This window comes from Alligator sinensis, unplaced genomic scaffold, assembly GCF_000455745.1.
Source record: "Alligator sinensis unplaced genomic scaffold, ASM45574v1 scaffold1097_1, whole genome shotgun sequence".
NCBI lineage: Eukaryota > Metazoa > Chordata > Crocodylia > Alligatoridae > Alligator > Alligator sinensis.
The window spans coordinates 2,168,440-2,174,758 of record NW_005841950.1 but is presented as its reverse complement, the minus strand read 5'-3'; the positions used below and the strand labels follow the sequence as shown (position 1 = coordinate 2,174,758).

The window sequence follows — 6,319 nt, the reverse complement described above, 5'->3', positions numbered from 1 at the left end:
GGTCCAGATAGAAACACGAGTGTTGTTCTGTAGCCTGTCAGAGACAGGAGGGAGATTGGGGATATTTTGGGACATTTTGTCCCAGTCACATCCAGATGTTCTCCCAGGGTCTTTCCCTGCAGACAGATGCAGGCAGCCAGTCCCAGCAAGTGTTGCAGGCCGGGTTGATGTGCAGGGGAACAGGAAGGGGCTGGAGCAGCTGACAAGGACTGTGATTGCTGCTGGCGTCAGGGGAAACAGGAAGCGGAGAGAGGTGAGTGCTCCTAGTTCCTACTGCTATAATGCACCCAATAAATACTAGTTCTAATAACCTAGAGCTTGGAGATGGTGGGGGTCTTGCATTTAACTTCTTTGTAATCGGGGCTGGTAGAATAAGCTGCTGGTGCCTCCCTCGCTGTTATCCAGGAGTCTAGACAGCAGCTGCTGCTCCAGCTGAGTGGCAAGGAGAGACCATTGCAGCCCCTCGATGCCCAGCGCAGGGGGGACTTTCTCCATGGCTGGAAGCAGCCCCAAGGCTCTGCAGACACCAGCTCAGACTCCAGATAATGGAGAGAGTCCTCAAGGAAAGCACTGGCACAGGCAGCACAGGGGCTCTGCACACACGACCTCTCTGCATCCGTCTCTGCTCCCCAGGGGTCCGCGAGTCCCAAAGCTGCTGTTCTCACTGGCACACACCAGGGCTACACAAGATGCTTAATGCACAGTAGCCTAATAGCACTGCGCAGTAGCACATCACAGCACAGACTATGCTAATCTGCTACTGCTCGGTATTATCAGGCTACTGCGCAGTAGCATCACTAAAGAGGTGATCAGTGGCGCTACGGTGCAGTAACTGTAGTTACTGCACATTTACTTAGTACTTCATTAAACAAGTAATACATTTAATGTGCAGTTACTACTGTGCATTAATGAACATGTAGACACAGCCACACACACAGACAGGTTCTCACACCTGACAGTGCCAACCCAGCTACGGGAGAGCGAATGCCTCCAAGAATGGGACAGTGAGCAAGTAGGCTTGTCTCAGGGAAGAGAAGAGGAAGAAGGGCAAAAGGGGAGAGGCAAGACGGGAAGGGAGAGAAGGAGAAATGAGTGAGGGGAGAGCTTACTCTGGTCCCTAAGAAAAATGGTCTATGCCAGGATGAAGTCTCCTTGTACCTGTGTGACTGCTTCCATGCAAGGGTAAAAGTACATTAGTGAAGACTCACTCCCCTGCTTAATATAATTGCCCCATTATAACTCAAAACCTATGCTGAAATATTGCAATATAACACAATAAATATATTGAATTGTATTATAATCCGTTTAACGATATTATAATTCTGCTGGTACTTGTACAGCTGATATATACCAGACTTCATTTCTCTGTGCCTCAGCTGCTCAGCTGTAAAATGCAAATAATAGTATTTCTTTACCTCCCAGGGGAGCTGAGAATATAAATACATTAAAGATTGTGAGGGGTTTTCATGCTGTTGCAATTGCAGCCCAGAAGTACCATGAGCACGTCAGGTCAATAGCAAATACAGACAAGAGGACATACCAACAAACATGCACATGGAAGAGGAAACAGAAATCTTTGTTTAAAAAAACGGTGCATGGAAAGACTGGAGACATAGTACAGTTCTTCTAAACAATACTGGTGAAATGCAGGTATGCACCAAGGACTCAATCTTATTTCATCTTCACGTGTCTAAGTGGCACAGACATAGCTGCATAACAGCAATTTTTGGTGCTCATGCACATTTCAGACTCTATTTCCCCCCTGGGATAGAAAAAGATCATCCTGCACACCTAGCTGCTGAAAGCTCCCATCTTCTAGTCCAGCAATCTAGAGTTGGGAACCTTAGGTTATAGCAGAGGGTCAGCAACGTTTTTGGGCCGAGTGCCAAAAACACTCACAACCATGGCTTGTAAGATGTTGGCAAGCCATGGGTGGATGGCAGGGGAACTGCAAGGGCCCCTATCCTTGTTGTGACAGTACAGCCCCAATCCCTTCCCCAAGGCATGAGTGCCAAGCAAAATGCCATTGTGTGTCATGGGTTGCCTACCCCTGGGTTGTAAATTCTTTTCACCCAGAGAAGGGTTTGAACCTGCTCCCCAGCAAAGTGCACTAATCATCAGCCAGGTATTCCCAGAGCCGTCCCCTTGAAGCTGGCCCCTGCACCTTGTGCCTAATAGCCCCTAATAGCCAATGAGTAAACAGCATGAAGGAAGTTCCCACTGCATTGGGAGCAAGGGCCCAGACTAGCACCTTCCCCCTCGCACCCTTCAAGGACAGCAGCCATTTTACTGAGTCACAGCCTTTTGCTATGTATCATGTTGTGGTTGCTCTAGGACTATATGTAACAGTGGTGCTCAACTTCTGGCCTCTGTGCCAGCCCCATACAGCACATGGAGCTGTCATGTGGCCTGTGGGGCTCTCCACAGGTCCAGTTTTTGCAGCAGGGGTGGTGGTAGGGTTCACTGCCACGCCTCTGGGAGCTTCCACCACTTCCCCACCACCAAATTTATGAACCTGTGGGAAGCCTCATGGGCTGGATGATATGGCCCTACACACTGGATAGGGCTGGCATGAGAGGTTGCTCTGTAGGCAGATCCAGCACATGGGGCTGGTCCCTGGACAAATCCAGCACACAGGGTCAGGCCAGCCCATGAGATTGTGCTGGCCCCATGCACTGGACTGCACCGACAGACCAACCCTGTGGATCAGCCCTGCATTGGACTGTGCCTGTGGACTGACCCCTACAGTCTGGCCCATGGACTGACTCTGCACCATTCATCCAACCTACAGAACCAGGTTCTGGAGGAGTGTGGGACTTACTCCATGTGTGCAAGGGATATTCCCTTGTCTACATTATAAAGTCCAGCTGATAGAGCTGTTGGCTTGGGGTATGAAAAAATTGCATATAGCAGCCAATGTAGCTCTACTGCCAAAGCCTCCCATTTGATGAATCTAGGGCAGGAGAAGGGTGCTTCTTCTTATCCACATCAGGAGGTCTGGCATCTGTAGTGCTCCCACAGAAGCTAAAACTGCAGTAGCCCCTGTAGTGTAAACATAGCATTTTGTGTGGTAGCACTCAGATGGAAAAGCTCTAGGACAGAAGTGATCACCCTCCAGAGCGGATACCATATGTGGCATGGGCAGTCTCTGTGTGTGGTACACAGCAGACGGGGGAGGGAAAAGGCAGCAGAGTGGCAGATAAGGCAGGGGGCAGAGCAGCAGATCAGGGAGGAAACACATGGTAGGAAGCAGAAGGCAGAGCAGCAACTCACGTAAGGGAAAGGGATGGGAGTGGCACTTAGAAGGGGTGGAGGGCTAATTTGTGGCATGCCTGCCAAAAAGACTGGCTCCCACTGCTCTAGGATATGTGCCATGTGTGTGCAGGGTGCACTGTGTTTTATGCTCCAGAGACACAAGCACTCTCTGGGCAAAAACTTGGATCAGCCAGAAACCACACAAGCTGCTCCCCCTTCCCTATCAGTTGCCTGGGGCAACATACTACGCTCCTGTATTGTCATTCCCGTCCTCCCCTCCTTCCCCCTGAGCCTGGCCTTCATTAACATGTGAAAAACATGTTCCCTCCTCTCTAGTCTGTGTTCTGTGAATTATCTGCACTGGGACTTCCCTAGAGGCTGGGTGCTGAGGGCACCTGATCTCTCCGTCTGAGAGCACTGTATGAATTCATCTTGCTTTTGAACTCTTTTCAGGCTAGATTCTACATGATATGAAAGGTAGGGTTCTGTGTCTCCAGACCCACCACATTACATTCAATAAAAGGGTGGTGCTGCGACCAGACACTACAGGCATGTCTACACATGCATTTACGCAGGCTTAAATTTACTACACTGTAAATTACTCTGCGGTAAGCGGGAATAGACTGGCATCTACACATGCAGGCATTAAAGTGCATTAACTCTATGTGGACTGACTAAGGACTAAAGTTAGTCAGTAAGGCACATGCATTACTGCTCAGTAATCGGCTGTAAATTTGATACCTGCATCGTACACTCGAGTTGGTGTAAGTCGCCATATTTACTGTGCAGTATGGTGTGCACATGTAGACGCGCACCCATACTGCACAGTAATTTTAGTTACTGTGCACGTGTAGATGCACCCTACATGTAGAAGAGGGGTGTGTTCTTCTGCCCTCCTCTGAGGGCTGATCCTAAAACGCCTGCTTTTATAGGAAATTGTAGAAAATCTTTAGGGGTTGCTATAGGCTTGTTGAGGTTTCCAACCAAGAATTTTGGATTTTAACAGAAAAAAAAATATGAAAGTATTTCAAGTACAATAGTGTCAGAGTGATGCAGTAGCCATGGTAGTCCAGGAATTAAGCAAGAGGCAAAGATTTGGGGGGTGATATCTTTTACTGAACCAAATGTATGGTTGGGATAAAGTTAGACAAGCTTTCAAATGCAAAGCATTCTTCAGGTCTGATCTAAAGAAGAATGCTTTCCTTTAAACAAATTAGCATATACTAATGCTGTCCTTTAACAAATTAGTATATGTTATGGAAGGGAAAAGATTTGACTTGTTCCAGCATAGAAGTTAATGCATACTAGCTCCGTGTGTACACACATGCATTTTGCCTTAGCATGAAAAAGAATTCCAGTTCAGACAAATCCAAATCTTTCATTTGGCCCCAGTAGGGGATGGGCAGGTACAGTTCCCCCTGGAGCCATGTTCCTGACCTCATCAGCAGTTCCTGTACTAACTAGTAAAGCCAGAATTTCATATTCATTTTCCCTCCACCTCAGAAGGACACTTGCTTGTGTTTTCTTTTTACTTTACAGCCTTATCGATTAACCATGCACCCAAAAAGATCTCTCCCCTTCTGCATTCTCCCAGGGTTGTTCTTTTTGCTGAATTCTCTTCTCCACCAACTGCTGCCAGGATTAGATGGCATTTGTGGTTTGGCCAATATACTGGGCTGAGGTATCCTAATTTTGGCTCTGAGGTATCCTATTCTTGACTCTTAGGTCACCCACTTCACCCAAGTGGGTGACCTAAGGTAGGTCGCTTCATTTCTTTATGCCTGTTTCTGCCCCCTGTTGAATTGAGGCCACATTTGGAAGACAGGGGACATATCCTACTAAACAGAGTCTTAGGAGTCAAAGTAGAAACCAGAAGTGATCACAAGATTCCAGTGTGATGCTGTAGTGAAGGGAGCTAATCCAATCCTTGAGTGGAAGAGAGGAGGAAGAGATGATTTTATCTCTATATGCCACATCAGGGATTCCAGTACTGGAATACTGTGCTCAGTTCTGGGGTCCACATTTTCAGAATGAGTTACAAAACTGAAGGAGGTATAGAAAAGATCCATAAGAACTATCTGAGGCCTTGGAAAATGTCTTACACTGTCGAACTAAAGCAGCTCAGTAGATTTAGCTTGCTTGCCTCTCTGGGAAATAAGTTTTAATCCATCATATCATATTTTCTTGAATACAGCACACCTTTTTTCCCCAAAATCCAGCTACTGGAAATTGCAGTATGCATTGTATGTGAGAAACATGGTAAGAGCAACTTCTGCCGCTTACCAGGCAAAAGGGGAATTAAAATCTGCATGGACTCACAGGAAGTAGAACAAGGAACAGGCTCAGCTCCCTTAGCTGCTGCTACTCCGTTACTTACTACAAGAAAAGATCCTTTTTTCTTTATTGTACCTTTTAAAAACAAGGAGCTTATTTTATTCTAGGCATGTTATTTGAGTGAAAATATGGTAATATCAGGCTCATTGCAGGAGTCATGGTGGACTATTTTGGACTGTGCTATTGATCAGAGGTGATTTTGCCCTTTTATAGTGTTTGGTTCACCATCACTTACTGACTTCTAAGATTTAAAAATGTCATAGGGGGATTAGAATTCAAAATGCAAATGTGCCAAAAATTGCCTTTACACAATTATGTATGTGAAGCAGGATTTGCCTTTGATAAGTACCTCTTGTTTCAGGGGCACCTGGCTAAACCCCTAGGGACAGAGGTAGGGCTGGAAGCCATGTCCAGCAGAGATCCCTTAAACTTTTACTATGCATTTTCTACTTCAGGAACAGCTTCGTGTTCTGAAAAAAATATTTTATCTAACCAAGGGCATACAGTAGATTGTTTAGGCTGGGGGAGATTGCTTGTTGCGTAGTTGCTGATTGCTGGCCTCGCTAAAAAAAAAACTGTATCAACAAAGTTCCGGAGCTGGAAGGGAGGTTACTTGCTGGGCTTGCTATACATGTCATCACATCAGCAGGTTTAACCTGTTACGTAGCTATATAAGGCAGACGCCCACTGGGGTAGGGGTGCTTGCTTTGCAAACGATTGCCAAGCACCA

At 46.6% G+C, this 6,319-nt stretch overlaps 1 protein-coding gene across 9 annotated transcripts in view; it reads left to right on the top strand.

Moving 5' to 3' along the window:
• Positions 1-6,319, top strand: part of LOC102383531 (zinc finger protein 665-like) — a 34,746-nt gene that overhangs the window by 10,030 nt on the left and 18,397 nt on the right. For 5 of the 9 annotated variants that reach the window (XM_025199828.1, XM_025199831.1, XM_025199830.1 and 2 more), the window contains exon 1: positions 211-253. The exons of 1 other annotated variant lie outside the window; for it this stretch is intronic. The gene's annotated coding sequence lies outside the window, so the exon portion shown is untranslated. Of the gene's footprint in view, positions 1-192; positions 254-1,422; positions 1,651-6,319 lie in introns of those variants that run through there. 3 more of the 9 variants (XM_025199825.1, XM_025199827.1, XM_025199826.1) reach the window with 3 other exon arrangements.